Source organism: Dipodomys spectabilis, unplaced genomic scaffold, assembly GCF_019054845.1.
Source record: "Dipodomys spectabilis isolate Male_0828 unplaced genomic scaffold, ASM1905484v1 ptg000009l, whole genome shotgun sequence".
NCBI classification, from domain to species: Eukaryota; Metazoa; Chordata; class Mammalia; order Rodentia; family Heteromyidae; genus Dipodomys; species Dipodomys spectabilis.
The window spans coordinates 24,590,048-24,605,506 of record NW_024870686.1 but is presented as its reverse complement, the minus strand read 5'-3'; the positions used below and the strand labels follow the sequence as shown (position 1 = coordinate 24,605,506).

Genomic DNA, 15,459 nt, shown 5'->3' with positions numbered 1-15,459 from the left:
TGCCCTCCTTCACTCTCACAGAAAATGTACCGTAGAGCCATCTGCAACTAGATCGTGTGGCTGGCTGTGTGCAGCTTTAGGATGTGGGTTCAAACAGCCTTGTTCTTTTGCCTCTGTCAGTCGCATAAATGAGCCACCTGCAAAGCTTAGCAGCCAAACTTTGGGCTGTTGGCCCAGCCATGACACCTGACCCTGTGGTTAACTTGTTCGTTCTTGTGGCTGTTCCAGAGTCTTTTCAGCTGAATGCTCCCTACCAAAAAGCAGGGGTGATTGCCCCAGCTGCCAGTGTGACTCATGGCTGTGGTAGCTTTGAATTCCATTCACTGGCTGAGTAATTTACTATTTGTTGATTGCTCCTTAAAACGGTCACAGTATTTTGAGTGAACTGGAGGCCTACTACTTTTTAAAGACTTGAATCAAGACTGACTTCATCCTTTTCCTAACTTGTTTTTTCATTAAAATATATGGTTTTCTTTAACGATTGACTATCTCCAGTGTATACAAGGCACTGTAAGAGCCTGCCTCGGCATATATCTGTGAGAACACAGCTCATCAGCAACATGCAAGCTAAGAGGAAAGTATGCTGCAATGTAAGGTAGAATAGAAGAACTAGAGGAAAGACATGAGTAAAACTGGTGTGACTTAGCATAAAGAGAAGCCACATCAGGAGAGACAGAGAAGGATACCCCTGGAAGATGAGTGTGTACTCCTGGGAAGAGGGTACAAGAGCAGAAGACATGAATAAGCAGATAGCATGCACAGAAAAACAAAGCTGGCTTTATGCAGGACATTGAAGGCCATCCACAAAGTCTGTTCTGCATTTGGTAGTCAGACTCACATATTGATAAAAGAGAACTTTAGACTGTCACAATGGTAGGGAGATCTGAAGTGAGTTGGGAGGTGGAGACCCACCTCTTAATGGGTTCAGGATATTGAAATAGGGACTTCAGTGGAGGTTAGAGACTTAGAAAAAGGAGACTCAACGTAAGAACAAAACAGAATTAGTAGGCTTTGACAGGTCATTGAATAGAATTAAAGGTAAATTCAAGGCTTTGAAGCCCAGTAACACAAAGTAGAATGGTTCCATTTATGGAAATAGAATGGTAGAGATAGAATAAGCCATTCTGCCCAGAGCAACCAGTTTGGGTTGGCCCAAACCAGCTTGCTCCCTGGTTTTGGTGAACTAATGCAGAGCCAGTCAGGGTGGGGTGTCTGCCTGTGGGAATTATGTGGAAAGTTGTATTTGTGGGCATAGTAAAAAAAAAATGTAATAAGGTTGAAATTTTATTTCCTTTCTTGTGAGCTGCTGATTCAAGCACATGGAAATTATTCAAATCCTTCTGCCTGGAAAGACTTACAGAGGTATAGAATCCAAACTATTTTGTTTCAAATAAATGAGTTAAATATTTTGACTGGTTGAGCAAATTCATCTGCTTCTAATATTAACATTACCTCCCACTTAGCACACCTTTTGCATTTCAGTTTTATAGAAAGCTATCTTAGTTGCCTTTACCCAAGGAAATAATAGGTGAAAAAGTGCTTTGAAAATTCTGAAAACGAGGCATATGCTAATATGATAGTTGTTGACTTCCTTAAGCTTGTCTGTAGAAAATAGGGTTTGAAAAAATTGACATTTATAGTTGTGCCTTTATATACCAGATAATTTTTTTCTTAACTGATTCCAAGTAAATGCTGATTAAAAAAAAATTGTTCTGTGGGTTGAACTCAGGGCTTCACTTTTCACTTGCTAGTGCAGTGGTACACCTTGAGGTATACCTCCTGCCCTTTGATTTGTATTTTGATATAAAGTCTTGCTAATGTTATCCAGGTTGGGGTTAAACTTGTAATCCTCCTACGTTTACCCAAGTTGCTGGAGTTACAGGCACGGTACAACCTATGGCCCAATAATGAATTTCATACTCTTAATGTTGATGTTATATACTAAATGAAGGTGAATTGTAGTTGTGAGCTTTCCTCATTTTCTATCCACTCTTGAAGGACACTGCCAGGCCAATATTTGAGTGGTAAGTGTTGTTAAACTGAATTGAAATGCCATAGTTTTTCTTTTAATTTGTTTCCATATATTATGACCTCTGTTTCAGTTAAAGCAAACAAAATCTCACAGCTATTCACAAGAAATTAAAAGAAATAATTAGAACAATATGTCACATATACACACATATATGTGGATCTTATCTAGGTATGTCTTACATATTTGAGCCCTTTGTCCTAATTTCTGTTATCAAAATATATGATAGGTCTATATAAACATCCAAACTACACTGAGAACAACTCTTACCCCCAAATCCTTCTGCTCATAGATGCCCAAAATATATCTTATTTGCCAAGTGTCTTAGATCTAATATGCAAGAGCATTTGCAAACAATTTCAGATATCTTATGTTGGACTTTATTGGTGGTACTAGAGCTTCAGCCCAGGGCGTGGTTCTTGCTAAGCAAGCAGTTTTACCTCTCAAGCCACACCTTCAGCCCAAAAACATGTCTTTTCTTTAGGGCCAAAGGTACTTTCTAGATGGCCCAAAACTTGTTACTCTTGGGAACTTTCTGAGAGCTTAGGGATTTTCCAGATTAACTTCAAAAAAAACAAACTGTTCTGATGTCTGCTTTCTTTTCTTCTTTCTGTATTAAGCAAACTCATACAAAGGCAAACACACATAAACGCATTGCACTTTGGAAATTCCACAGTTATGGCAACAGGGCTGATTTTTGTTTAAGGTCCTAGCTCACAAGGTATCAGCAACCCTAAATTATTATAAAGGTCGAAGGGTAATTTGTGTCAACCCCTATGTCCACAGACTAGAGGGGTACCACATTCATAGGATGAGGCTGCAAAGATTCACCACTGACAGAGTGGCCGCAGTTCTGAATCCCTGTCTCAGGAGCTCTCCTCTCACACCACGTTGGGAATACCTACTTCCTGTAGCGAAGACTGCTGAACATTCCTCTATTGTCCAGACCTTGAGACCAGACCCACTGTCTGGTCATTATCCAAGTTGCTCTGTTTCCTGGGGACTAGTGTCATTTCCCCAACTTTCTTTCCTCTAGCTCCAAACACCAGTGGTACAAATTATCAAATATACCTGGTTAAAAAAAAAAAATCTTCCTAACTGCTACTCACACAGAGTTTGAAGAAAGTTCTGTGGAAGCTAGTTAGAAAAGGGGCCATGCATTATCCTTAGGTGTTTGATACCAACCCACTCCAGTGACATGCTTTCAGGGAAAACCTTACACTTTTGTCCCCTTCACAGGAAGACTCTTGCTCATCAGGAACACTGACACAGACATTTTATTTTATTTTCAGCCTTGAACTTTAGGCCTGGGCGCTATCCCTGAGCCCTTCAGCTCAAGGCTAGCACTCTACCACTTGAGCCACAGCACCACTAACCGTTTTCTGGTGGTTTATTGGAGATAAGAGTCTCACGGACTTTCTTGTCTGGACTGGCTTTGAACCGGGATCCTCATATCTCAGGCTCCTGAGTAGCTAGGATTACAAGTGTGAGCCACCAGCGCCCAGCAACACGGACATTTTAAAGGGATAATTTTTGTACCTTTTCCTCCTAGAGCCTCTCCATTTTTGGGAAATTGTTAATCCTTTCAAAGTATATAACCACTGTTCTCCGCTACCAGGTCATCAGTAGCTCACAAAAGAGCGTCTACCAACAGACCAACATGTGCCAGAGCCCCGGGTTGGTACAGAGCACAGGACACCCCCACCCTGCCTTAGTGAGGGCATTAACAGAACCCACCTGGAATTTAGCAGCTCAGCCTGGCAGATGTAGCCAGAACAATTAGACACAGCCTGCTTCCTGCCGTGTGACTCTGTCATGAACATTGCTTCTTGTGTTTGATAAATAGGGAATGGTATCAGTTCCTTGTGGAAGTCTTGGGATTCTTAGATTTCCTCCTGCATGCTAATGTTTGGAAGTGATCAGGGGCAAGTTTCTTCAGGAAGATGTCTGTAACAATGCACCAGTGAAGCCCTAAGGAAAAAAGTTCATGTGGTAGTTAGTAGTCTTAAATCCCAGTGTCCTTGCCACTGGGCCACCTGTCTCTGAAAGCTACAAAAGCATTGAAGAAGCCGAGAAGGAACTGATTGATGAGCAAAGCTGCCCTTGGGTCATGCTTTTAATTTCGATTAAACTGCTCTATACTAGAAGCAGATGCTTCTAAAAACTACAGAAAAGGACGTCACCGGTCCCTGCGTTTGAAGGCTGGTTGCAAGGATGGACTGTGAAAGGAAGTACAAAATACCTGTGGGGATTTTAACTATTCTAAATGATTTCGCTTTCCTGAGGACTCTGGTTCCAAAGTAGCCAAAGTTTTAAGTGTTCTAGTCCATTCCTCTTCCTCTCTTAAGTCCTAAGTTTTGAGTCATTTGATTTTATCCCTCATTTCCCTAATTTTTTTGGGGGGGGGGGATGGTGGGGTAAGGTGGAGAGAGTCTTTCCTGGTTTTCTTTTTTTCTTTTCAGTGTATGATTTTGCAAATTGGAAAGGTTACCAAAAATATATACATGACTTCATAGCAGAAATACTTGGTAACATCTAAAAGGATAGCTAAAGCCAAACCACTGGGCCCAGGGCCGTGGAAGTGACCGCACAAACCATGATGTAAGGAGGAGCCAGGCATGGTGGCACACACACGTAATCCCCAGTTCCCAAAAGGCAGCCATTAGAAGGAGCTCTGGTTCAAGTCTAGCCCAGTGAAAAAGTTACTGATTCTTCTCATCTTATCAAGCAGTCCAGATGTGGTGCTGAATATCTGTAGGATGGGTAGGCAGATCATGAGGCTGACACATGGGTGAAAAGCACAAGACTCTATCCAAAAAATAACCAGAGCAAAAAAGCATTAGGACATGGCTCAAATAGTCAAGTGTGAGGCCCTGAGTTCAGATCCCAACCAATACAAATCCCCACCACCACACACAAAGGGTGAGGGATTTCCACATTCAAGATAAAAAAAAACTGTGTGTGACACTGGTTATCCTGTTAAACCAAGCATGAGTCAACATTTGAGGAAAAGGAAGCTACCACCTTCCCATTTATTCTGGAAGCACATCAACTATTCTGGAAAATAAACAACTTTCAGTATTTGGGTACTGTTGTTAGGCCACACACGTTGAAGAGAAACCTGGATGGTTTGGAGCCAGGACTCAGATTGCAGTGGGAGGCTGTCATACCTCAAGATGAGAGATTGTAGCCCTCTCGCTTCTGGACTATCTGGTTTAAAAAAAAAGGACCAATGATAGAGAGAAGACAGTCCTTAAAAGTCATAGAATAAGGGCAGAACCAAGCTTTCTCTGCGCTTATAATGAGTTCCAAGCTGACTCTCAGTCCTCAGTCCGTGGAGATTCATTTTGACAGCTTCTCCTGGGGAAAAGGCAGTTCCTTTGGAGAGCTGGAAAGCAGGGTCAGCTGCTCCTTCAGCAGAAATTTCCTTCAGCAAAAATTGTGGAAGTTCTAATATGGATAATGTGTGTAGCGCTCTGAATGCACTTAGAACTAAGTTGATTATGGTTTGCTCCTTGTGATGTATTTGATAAATCATCAATAGGATGTCCTTCCATCATTCCTGCCACATAGAAGGTGAACGTGCTAAAAAGTACCAAGAGTGAGCTTAGCACCAAACCCACCTAATTACGTGTGTTGAAATTCCATAAATAACATACTTTAATTACATCCCAGAATACCCTTTAGTGTATCTCTGGGAAATGGCCCACAGCTTTGTTTTCCTCTTCACTGACTCCTAGGGCAGATTCTCTTCTTCCAAATGTAGCTAATGTGTGGGAGGAAAACCACATTCTTAATAACCTAGTAACTTATTTTAGAATGAGCACTGTCATTTTAATCCAACGAAAAATATCGGTGCAGTCTCCAGCACAGCAAAGTCCCAGTGAACAAATCAAAACCTAGGATAAAGGGCTCTGGAGAAGAGATTGAGATTCTAAACTACAGATTCTTAAGATTCTGGAGAAGCACAACGGTCAGGTGGAAAGGAAGCCTTCACTGAATAGGGAGCTACTGCCGGCTGCACGCATGGCTGTGTGGCTTTGTGGGACAGGAGCTCCTTCCAGAGCTCAGTCTCCCTGAGGGGCAGGCTCGCTGGCCTAGGTCTCCCTGGCAGAAAGATTTCTAAGAAGCACTTATTTCCCTGAATCAAAGAGAGAATTAAGTAGGGATATTGAGGGAAGAAAGAATCTTCTCTTAAAAGTTTTTGGATGGGAAAGAAAAAACTGGGAGTGAATGAAGGGGAAGGAGCGACATTGTCCAAAAATGAATATACTCATTACCTGACTTGTGTAACTGTAACCCCTCTCTATATCACCTTTATAGTAACATTTTCTTTTCTTTTTTGTTGTTGGTTGTGGGCCTTGAACTCTGGGCCTGGGAGTCTGCCCCCCCCCTCCCCCGCTTTTCAGCTCAAGGCTAGCACTCTACCACTTGAGCTACAGCACCACTTCCAGTTTTCTGAGTGGTTTATTGGAGATAAGAGTCTCACAGACTTTCCTGCCTGGATTGACTTTGAACCGCAATCCTCAGATCTCAATTAAAAAAAGGAAGAGGAGGAGGAGGAGGAAGGAGGGAGGAAGAAGAAAGCTATACATCGGTTGGCTCATGCCAGAAATCCTAGCTACTGAAGAGACTGAGATCTGAGGATCTGATTTGAAGCCAGCCATGGCAAAAAGAGTCTGTGAGAGGAAGTGGCGCTGTGGCTCAAGTGGTAGAGCGCTAGCCTTGAGCTGAAGAGCTGAGGGACAGCGCCCAGGCCCAGAGTTCAGGCTCCACAACCGAACAAAAAAAAAAAAAAAAAAGAGTCTGTGAGACTCTTTTTCCAGGTATCTCTAGTTAACCACAGAAAACCGGAAGTGTAGATGTGGCTCAGTGGTAGAACACTGGTCTTAAAGCTCAGGGATTTTGTGCAAGCCCTGAGTTCAAGCCCCATGACCAAATAAGGAAAAAAAGAACCAAAAAATTTGTTTTTATAAAGTCTGTATACCACAGCTACTGAGGAAAGCTGCAGTAGGTGTTCTTTAACTCTTTTTTTTTTCTTATGTGGTGCTGAGGAATCGAACCCAGGGCCTCAGGCATGCAAGGCAAGTGCTCTACCACTGAGCCACCTTCCCAGCCCTAGGTGTTCTTATTTGGTTAATTTATGGTGTTTTTGAAACATGACCTCTGGGTTGCCCACACTGGCCTCACACTTGTGATTCTCCTGTCTCCACCTTCCGAATAACTGGGATTACAGGTGCATATAGTGAGCATGGCTTGGGCGTTCCTGTTTAAGTCAGATATGAAGAAGGCTTTTCCAATCAGAGAGTGAAATGTTGTAGGTGTGGGTTGGTCTGATCCTCGAGTTCGTATCTTCTGTCTTTATGGTGCTTGCCTTATCCCGACAGCCCTACGGTGAGATGAGCTGGGAAGAGAAGGGCTGGAGTTCACAGGGTATGAGGCGTCTATACAAGCCACAGGGCCTCGCATGAGGGCATTTTACACTTATTTATTGGGGTTTTGGTTTTTATTTTTGCTTTTTTTTTGAAACTCTCACTTTAAATGAGGCAAGGGCTGCATCGTTCACCTCCAGGTAATGGACTCTATTACTGGGACCATTTCTCTGTTGAAGTCAGAGGGTCCTCACAAAAGGACAGTATGATTGTTCATTTATTTACTGTTCATCGTTGAAATGTATTGCTAGGCTTTTAATACACCCTGTCTGAGCCCTATTACTCAACTGAAATGGTATTTTTGCTTTTGCTGTGTTCGGGGGGGGGGGGGGGTGATAGAAATGAGCTTCAGAGTAGATAACTTGAGAGCTGTAGAACTAGAAAACAGAGGTACTGATAAACAGATGCGATTCTTTTTCCTGCTGTTCTGGGTGGACAGAGCCTAGTTACAGACCGTGCCACCAGCATAGCTGGGATTACAGGTGGAAGCCCCATGTCTGCCCCCCAAGTCTTTTTATTTGATTTTTGTTGATAAAAATTCCAAATATTCTATGGGGTACAGTGATTTTTATATACATATATATTCAGTCAAATCTAGATAGCTGGCATATCCATCACCTCAAATATTTATAATTTCTGTGTTCTGGATATACTGAGAACGTTCTCTGTGAGCTTTTTTGTAATGGACATTTAATTGTTATGAACCATAGTCTTCCTACATACTTTTAAGCTTCCATGTAGAAGTGAGAACATGAGGAATTTGTCCCTCTGTACAATATTCCTAAGTAATGCAGATCTTCCAGATACTGACCATTTCATTTTAATAACAATAACACATTTGTTTGTATTGCCATCAATCTAACAAGAAAGTCTTTAATTCCTGGGAAGCTATGTAGTTCAAAAATCTGAGTTTTAAGCCGGGTGCTGGTGGCTCACGCCTGTAATCCTAGCTACTCAGGAGGCTGAGATCTGAGGATTGTGGTTCAAAGCCAGCTAGAGCAGAAAAAGCTGGAAGTGGCGCTGTGGTTCAAGTGGTGGAGCGCTAGCCTTGAACAAAGAGAAGCTCAAGAACAATGTCCAGTCCCAGAGTTTAAGCCCCAGGACTGGACACAAAGAAAAAAAAATCTGAGTTTTGCCTGATAGCTCAAGTTTTTGTGGCAACAAATGTCCTTGAAGTGACCCCCCCTCCCCACTTTCATTCATGTTTAAGAAAATAAGTTTGTCCATTGATTCTTTCAAGTGAAAAATGGCAGTTGTAGGGAAAAAAACAGCAGCTTCTAAGTTGGCATCTGAGTCTCACAGGTGTTTTTCCTTGCGTTAACCATCATACTTGCATATGTAACATAAGTCCTTTCAGCAGACTCCTATTTTGTCTCTCAGAATATTAATGGTTTCAGATGGTGCAATGCAGCCAGCCTCCAAATTGGACTTCAGTTACCATTGTCACAGTAATTTAAATGACTGTGGGAACAAACAGGATTCAAACCCATGGATTCAGAGTCCAACAGTCCATTATTGAAGTCCTTTAATAGAGTAGTCAATGTTTTATAATAATTCCTTTTGGAATTTCAAGAATCCGAAACTGAATACTCACGAGCTGTATGCATCTCTTGAAGCCTAGAAACAGATGTAAGATCACTATTAATACTTTATATAAACACACTGTAGAATAGAGTTAGCAGGATTTACATGAGGAAAACCTTTTGTTAGCTATTCTCCTGATAACCTATGCTTTCTACCACTAACTCATTGGTTCAGGACCACTGAAGGCAATTTTGTACCAGGCTTTCTCCTTTAGCACAGTCCCGGGGCAGAAGGGACGTGTTTAGGAAGACAAAAATTGAGTCTTCATGTTAATCTGAGGTCTATATTTGTAATAGTAAAATGCAGCAACTAGACAAAAGTGGATTTTTCCATTCATTTCCAAAAGAAAAATATTTACTATCTGATACCTGAGTAGTTGAGAAGGAGCGTATTTTTCCCCCCTGCGGTAATGACTGTGGAACTTTCAGTAGACTCATGAATACCGGACATGCCAACTGTCATGAAAATGAAGTAAATCCTATTTTTCCCGCCAGTGTAAGTTCTAAAGTCAAACGTGTGGGTTAGCACACATTGTGGTACCAAATTATATGTCTCTGTCCTGATGTGGTCTGAGTTGTTGAGCACAGATGTGAGATCAGGTGGAATAAAGTGACTATTATCCTTCATACTCACCTCTGACTCTTAATTTCCTTATTTGTTTTTCATAAAAAGAGGATGTTGTGAGTGTTTTTAACTTGTAACTAAAGAAATCCTCCAAATGCTTTCGGCAAATGACTTTCCTGGCAGCTCTGCGCTGTCAGCCTTGGCACCTTCATGTACCCTTTGTTCCTCAAACCAGTCTGGCCTCAGTGGCTTCCAAGATCTCTCTCCCATTAAAAGTAATGTGTTTTCCTGCGCTTACGGTCCCCCCTAGGTTGACCACCATGTTTCTCTAGATTCAAAAGCTGAGTGAAAGCAGCCAGCAAGCAGCTGGTGCGTAACTGTAATCACTAGAGTGTAGGGAAGTGCTTTCTGCTTTGGTATTGGCCTGTTCCTGCAGCCTCAAAGGTCTGCTGGGGCCTGGCAATTTCTGGTCTACTGCCAGGTGAGACAGATCTTTCTGGAAAGTAGCAATAGTTGCAGCATCTATTAACCAGGCTTTCCAGTGTCTGTGCAGAAGCAAGCTCTGTGTTCATTCCACCTCGTTAGGCATTTGCACTTGTTTGGCAGAACTTGCCTTTGGTATCTAGCCACTAACCACTGTGCCTAACTTGGCAGAGAGCGGCATCATCCTGGCAGCCAGGGTACCAGGCTCACCCTTCTCTGGTTTCCCCAAACCAGGCAGGAGACCAGGATGGATTAGCTGAGAAGACAATCAGCTATTTTATATTGCTTGTTCACATTTCCAGGATACAATCCTGTTCTGAGAATGTCTCCTGTTAATCTTGATACATGGTAATGCCTAAGGTAGATGAAAATCCATTTGCTTCAGACACAAAGAAGAGAATGCTTGCTTTCTCCCTTTCCCCTGGCAACTATCTTTTGATAAGTACTTGTACTATTCTTTTCTTGTACATCTAAAAAGCATGCATAAGTTTTAGTGCATAAACATTTATTGTATTTGTTTTAAGAGCTCATCATTCTTTGTGGCTTTTTCCCCCCTTGATGGTACAAAGTCCTGAACTCAAGACTTTATAATTATGATATAAGTACACTACCACTTGATTCATGCCCCCAGCCTTCTTTGATTTAGTGTACTTTTCAAATAAGGTCTCCATTTTGTTTTCGTTGCTATTGCTGGTTCTAGGCTTGAATTCAGAGCCTACGAGCCATCCCTGAGCTTTTGTGTTTAAGACTTGTGCTCTGCACTTGAGCCACAGCATCACCATTGGCTTTTTGGTGGTTAACTGGAGCTAAGAGTCTCATGGGGTTTCTTGCCCAGGCTGGCCTTGAACTGTGATCCTCATATCTCTGTCTCCTGAGTAGCTGAGATTACAGGCATGAGCCACCAACACCCAGCTTAATGGGGCCATTTTAAACAGCAAAATCATGAATAAGAAGCATAGAAGGAGGGAAACGTGAACTTAAATAATCTACAGAAAGGGCAGGTATTTTCTGTGTGAAAGCAGAAAGGAGAGGTTATCTTACACAGGTGCATCTTGCAACTCGTTTCTATCCATATATGTGGACACAGAGGCCTGGAATTAATAAATATCTACTAATAAAATAAATATTTCCTGTCAAGTTATATCAAAAATAAAATTTTCCAATGGCTTTTAGAAATATTAAGAGCAAGAACCACGGAACACTACGGCCTTCCATCCCTTTAGTCTTGTTATTATTGTGTATATCCCCATAATTCATCTTCCTTTTCTCCATCCTCCCTTTCTTTCTCTACTGTATCTCTCACTTCCTTTTACAGATGCCTTCCTGCTAAAATGGGCTTGGAAAGGAAGCTGAAGTCACACCAAGATACGCTCATAGAGTTGTTGCAGTCAGAGTAGCAGCAAGGGAACACAGGAGGATCGTTGCACTTTGGGAATATTTATTAGACTCCGTGCAAGGAAAACGGGCTGTGCTGATTCCCAGAGCTCCATTTGAATTTCAAAGGTGCTGATAACTGTGTCCACGGGATGGAATCAGACTCTCAGGCCCCAAGTGTCTCCCCGTCCCTGAGTAGCAGCTGCATTGAATCTGTTTCATTTCCTGATAACTGGCTTTGACTTTTTTTTTTTAACCTGACATTTATTTATTGTCTCTCCCTTCTAAAAAACTTAATAAATTCTCTTCAGGTAGCATATAAACAAAAGCACACTTTACCTGTTCTTCCTTCAGTCTTGGTCTTTTTTTTTTTCTTCTCTTTTTCTTAAATGTCTCACAGAACAGCCCAATATACCCTCAGAAAAACCAGAAGGTCACAGAATGTCAGTTCTGTGAACTGTCTCTTCTTCTCGTGTGAATCCATAAACTGTCACCAGCTGACAGAAAGGAGCTCAATGAGAAGACCAGTCTTGGTCTTAAAGAAAGGGAACACCAAGTCCAGTAGACCATGCCATGGAGTCATGTGTTTGGAATACTGCAGGGGAAAATGATTTTGTTTTTAGCATCAACTTTCTCTCTCTCTCTCTCTCTCTCTCTCTCTCTCTCATATACACACACACACACACACACACTTACAGGCATGATCCTGAGGTCTCACTGTAGGGAGGAATCTAGTATAACTAGGAACACTCACTACCACCAGCAGCAGCTGACTGTGTGCAAGTCGTTTACAAGACCCCTGTGGCTTTTGTGATATGGATAATCTCATAGATAAGGTAGGAATCATTTTGGAGGTCAATACAGGGCAATTTTTGTTTTTCTTTACACTATGACAGTAACCCTGGTAAATTCCTATGTTCCCCAGAATAAAGATTTGACAGATAGACATCGGTTTCAGAAAGTGATTCATTTGGTATCCAGGGGATTCTATCAGATGACTTCTGTGTGGGCTTGAGTTTTAAAGACTGGAATGAAACACTGTGTATGACAGTGTTTGAGGAATCATATCGTAGGGGAAGCATGGATGTTCTCTGCTGTATTATAGGTAGTGAGGGGCCTGTGGAGCAGCTCCTTTTCTTTTATGAAGGCTTTTGGGTAAGAGATTCCCATGCAGGGCAGTGCTGTGATGCTCATCCTGGGCATTGAGAGGAAGCACTTGGACAGCAGGGCAGGCACTGAGGCCTCAGTTAGATGCAATGCAGTAGAAACAATTTCCTTCAGTTACTACAAAATAATGCAGCCTTGGAACTATTCAAAGGAATTTCAGAGTCAAGCTCTTGACATACCTCATCCAAGCCCCTGGCAGCTACTTCAGGATATCTCTGGGATTTCTAAAGCTTCTGCAAAAGGTATCATTTTTTTTTCAGCCACACAAAGTGTCTTTATTTTTAAAATGATAATCATTTCAATGTATTTACTCAGTCATATCTGGAACATAATCCTACAACTCTGAAGAGCTGGCTTGCCTGTTTGGATTTGTAAACTACCAAGAATTGGCACTAGTCCTTGGAAAAGATTCTCCAACAGAGCTCTTACATCCTTGTTTGTGATCCTCTTTCCTGCCTAAGCACATTTATCTCTCTAAGCTACTCCAGCCCTCTAAAACTGTACTTTCTTTGGCAGCTCTGTCAGTACAACTATCTGGAAGGGCTATATAATTAGAACAGGCAGCTAAAATCATGATAAGAAAAAGATGGCAGAAATGAAGTTCAGAACTTTCTTAAACAGAATTTAGAAATCTGTTATCCCCCATTTTAAAACTCATATTTGGTAGAAGTAGCGATATTTTTTTGAAATGTGCTCTTGTTTCTTAGAATAGATGCATTTCCAACAAAGCAAACGTTAGTATGGAAGTTTGTTCTAATTTTGTTCACAAGGTGGCACTCTGGTTCAAGAGAAAGTCTTTGTGTAGTACCCATGGTTTGTCAGATCTCAGTTGCATGCTGTTTCTACCTTGTACACAGTAGATTATTTTGCCTTTTCCTTACTCCTTTTATTTGGGGGGAGGGGGAGGAGGTAATTATCTCCACCTGTTTATGGACTAATGTATAGACTTGTTAGAAATTCAGGGACTCCAAGGAGAGAATGCAACAAACAGATGTGATAATGTTCCAAGATGACAATTAACAGTAGCTCATTTGTAATGTTCACATCTCTTAAAGTCCTAGAGTTCCCTACCAGATGTTCGGTGAACTAGAAGGTTTTCCAGAACTCTCTGCCTTCACGGTCTCAGTTCTTAATGAGTAGGAACTTCCTTCAACTCAATTCTGGTCACTCGTTAGCTTCAGCAAGATTTGATTTTTCTGGAAAGGTAGAATAAAGCAAAGATAGAAGTAAAGAAGTAGAGACTACTTTAACGATTTCTTGAATTACCATATTTTCTCCTCCATAATATTTGGTAAAACATCTCCCATGCATTGATTATGTTATATATTAAAAGAACTTCTTGTTTCCTAATTATCATCCACAAGATAAACTGGCACACATAGTTAATATATGCTTATTAGCTCCCAAAGTTGACTGCTGTGTGAATTAATAAATGCTAGTTGTTGATGCATCATGTAGTCTTTTCCACATTTGTAATAGAGATTTTACAGTTGAGAAGAGACTTGAGGAAATGATTCAGTACCTCTCCTCAGTTCACTATCGGGACATTAACATCAATACTGCATAGCTTATTTTGATTACTTCTTCAAATTTTCTGTTGGGAAATTATCCACGGAGTCCAACCTAAAAGCCACCATACTTCTACTGTTAGCTTCTACCTCTTCTTCAGCCATTAGTAGTGTTGAAATTTGCCTCCCATAAGGTTGATGTCATCTTCTTTATTGTAATTAGACTACATTGAGAAGGCTTATGATCATTCACCAAAGCGATGAAATGAGGAATAGAAGATGACTCAGGCATTTTAAGATTGTTTGCAAAGTGTGACTTCTCAAATCTGTGTTGAGCCTAAATTCTCAACTTCTTCTCTGTATAACTGTTTTTAATGGCTTGGGTTTTTGGTTCCATGCCATTGGTCTCCATTGAAGCCTGCTCAGAGAACAGCCCAGGGAAACTCACCTCTGTGCGTGCCAGGAGGAGACCCCCCACGTGAAAAATCAATATCCCATCTGGACTTTACAACAAGAATTCTGTACTTCTTCTGAACCGCTACTTTGTGAAACATAGACCCAGCCAAATATTCCCACTTGAAAAGTCAAGCCAGACAGTGGCTTACTCATAAGAGATGTGTAAAATGCGTATCCAAGGCCAGGCCATAGCAGAACTCAGGGCAGTGACATTCGCAGTGTAATCCTTGTGAACAGTGCCCTGCAAATGTGCATTCCGAACACTTTGCTGTGCAGCCTTGCTCTTGATTCCTCCACTGTTCTTCCTTTATCGATTTCTTCTCTATTTTTATAATGTTTTTCTTTTACTGTATGTTCTTATAAGGTGATCTTTAGTGGAATAAGATCTATCATAAATTATGCAGAAGCAATGCAAGAATGCATGTATGAATTCAGATTCTTAAAAAGAAAATACCATGAGAAAACTCAGGATCATTTGTTTATGATTTGTTAGTAGTTGCAGAAATATGAGGCATAGGGCTAAGGTGGGAAGGGGAAAATATAAGTAAATAAAAATAACTCATTGTTCTATTAACAAGTAAAAAAAAGATCTATCATAAATTAATATAAGTGAAAGACACAAACCTTTATGTGTTCATGCTGTTGATATCTTTATATCCATTCATGATGCCCAGTGTTGATCTTTATTCCTGTAAGTGGTTTTGTTTTAGCTCAAGTATACTGGTGTTTGATAAGCTGGATTTTTATAAAATTACAATATGGTAGATGAGCTCCTGTGAAATGAGAGTCCAATATAGCCATAAACATATGGCTTACACTGTGCAATGTTCTTTTTTTTTTTTCCTTTCCCAGGGAGTTTTGA

General features: G+C 41.1%; 1 protein-coding gene and 1 non-coding gene across 3 annotated transcripts in view; one reads left to right on the top strand and one right to left on the bottom strand.

The window, feature by feature from the left end:
- The window catches only part of Galnt7 (polypeptide N-acetylgalactosaminyltransferase 7), a 122,959-nt gene that overhangs the window by 72,874 nt on the left and 34,626 nt on the right, over window positions 1–15,459 (top strand). The gene's annotated exons all lie outside the window — the stretch shown is intronic.
- On the bottom strand, window positions 11,854–11,991 carry LOC122127875. Its single transcript, XR_006151318.1, has one exon. It is a non-coding gene; the product is annotated as a small nucleolar RNA SNORA75 (small nucleolar RNA).